At 48.3% G+C, this 2,033-nt stretch overlaps 1 protein-coding gene across 1 annotated transcript in view; it reads right to left on the reverse strand.

Annotated features, from left to right (window-relative positions):
• LOC107729618 (transcriptional repressor p66-alpha-like) overlaps positions 1-373 on the reverse strand; it is a 25,705-nt gene extending 25,332 nt beyond the window's left edge. Inside the window, exon 1 of the mRNA XM_016540250.1 lies at positions 150-373. The gene's annotated coding sequence lies outside the window, so the exon portion shown is untranslated. The remainder of the gene's footprint in view (positions 1-149) is intronic.
• Between the last annotated feature and the right edge of the window lie 1,660 nt (positions 374-2,033).

A 2,033-nucleotide genomic window follows, 5' to 3' on the forward strand; every position in this document is an offset into this window, starting at 1 on the left:
GTGTGTGTGTGTGTGTGTGTGTGTGTGTGTGTGTGTGTGTGTGTGTGTGTGTCGGTGAGAGAGTGTGTGTGCGTGTGTCGGTGAGGAAGAGGAGCAGCTCTCGATCGGCGCGGATCCACCGAGCGAGTGAACTCTTTCCCGTCACTCACCGGGTCTCGCGGGTCGCTGTTCTTCTCACCGCGGCTCTTCCGGGCGGTTCGGCCGGTAATTCACTCGGTTAATCCCGGGAATCCCTTTCGCTCGCGCCGCTCCGCTGCCAAAATAATGCGCCGCTCGCTCTCGCGCACACACACACACACTCACACGCGCGCAGCCGCGGCGTCACCGCACTGAGCATGCGCACTGAGCACTGACGTCTTCCTCACACACCCGAACACAGGTGACCCGCGGCGCAGGTGAACCACAGCTTTAACCAGCTTCACTAGCAGGTTAACCCTAGCCCTAACCCCCCCACACGCACACGCACACATGATGGTGGTGGTGATGATGATGAAGACTCTGGGATCAAAGATGAGAGACAAATGAAAACTCTTCATGTTTTATAGACTGCAGCTCCGCTCTTCATCAGGTGCATCATGGGATGCTTTGAAACTGTGATTTCAGCAGAACAAACATCACGATTGGTTCAGGAGGAGCAGGTTAAGCTGTTCTCTCCTCCTCATCTTCATCATCATCATCCCCATCACTCCTCTAGCTCCGCCCACTCGAAGTATCGCATGTCTGAGCTCAAGCGTGACACTGGTTACCCATCATGCACCATGAGCATCAGTCTGACGTGTGTGTGAGAGAGAGAGAGAGAGAGAGAGTGTGTGTGTGTGTGTCACAGACAGCGCTCAGCAGCTTAGAGATAAAGGCGGTCATGTGACCCGTCCAGCGACTCCAGTGCAAACACACACTGCATGAACAGTTCAGTCAGAATATCTGGAACGATTACTTTTCTAATGAAACAAACTGACTTTGAACTTCTTATAATTGCATTTTGACCTTCAATGTTCACATTCACAGCTCACAAGAACTGCACTGCACGTGTGTAATATGAATATGACAAATAAAGCTTGAAAGAACCCTTAGAAATACCCATTCTGAGTGAACGTCTCAGTGTTTGTTGTCCATACAGTGAACCACATTCTGAACACATTATTCATGTTTACCTTAAAGGAAGAGTTCTGCCAAAAATGAAAACGTGCTCATCCTCAGATCATCCCAGATCAGGATGAGTTTGTTTCTTCATCAGGTTTGTAGAAATGTAGCACTGCATCAGTGTCTCAGCAATGGATGCTCTGCAGTGAATGGGTGCCGTCAGAATGAGAGTCCAAACAGCTGATAAAAACATCACAATAATCCACAAGTAATCCACAGCACTCCAGTCCATCAGTTAACATCTGGAGAAGACAAAAGATGAGACTAATCCAACATTAAGACGCTTTTAACTCAAATACATCGAGTCCATAATCCATAATAACTCTTCCTCCAGTGAAAAAGTGCATCTGCTGTTGTCTCTCACATCAGAATCCAGCCACATATGTGTTTAGAGCTGTTTAAACGCTGCTTGATCTGTGCAGATTTCTCTCCTGATTCACACCAGAACACTTTTTCACTGGATTTTCTCATGTTAAGATGAATCTGCATCATTTTCTGTGGACTAAAACATCGAGTCACAAACGCTGCAGAACTCTTTTGAGTCTGAATTGATTCTCTTCATATCGAGTGACGTGAACATCTGAAACACGCTGAATAAATCACACAGGATTGAGCGTGTGTGTGTGTGAGGGAGTGTGAGCGTGTGTGTGTGTGTGAGGGAGTGTGAGCGTGTGTGTGTGTGAGTGTGAGCGTGTGAGTGTGAGAGAGTACGTACACTGATGAGGTTGTGTTCTGGAAGGCTGCAGGCGGCGATGTGATCCTGCAGGAGCTGCTGGGAGAAGTTCTGGTGCATCTGTGCTGCCTCATGCGCTTCCATGGTGTTCCCGCAAGCCTCGTTAAGATCTGGACAGACAGACACGTGACGTAAGCTTCTGATCAACACTTACAGTCAA

This window comes from Sinocyclocheilus rhinocerous, unplaced genomic scaffold (assembly GCF_001515625.1).
Source record: "Sinocyclocheilus rhinocerous isolate Xijiao unplaced genomic scaffold, SAMN03320098_v1.1 scaffold488, whole genome shotgun sequence".
In the NCBI taxonomy this organism is placed as follows: domain Eukaryota; kingdom Metazoa; phylum Chordata; class Actinopteri; order Cypriniformes; family Cyprinidae; genus Sinocyclocheilus; species Sinocyclocheilus rhinocerous.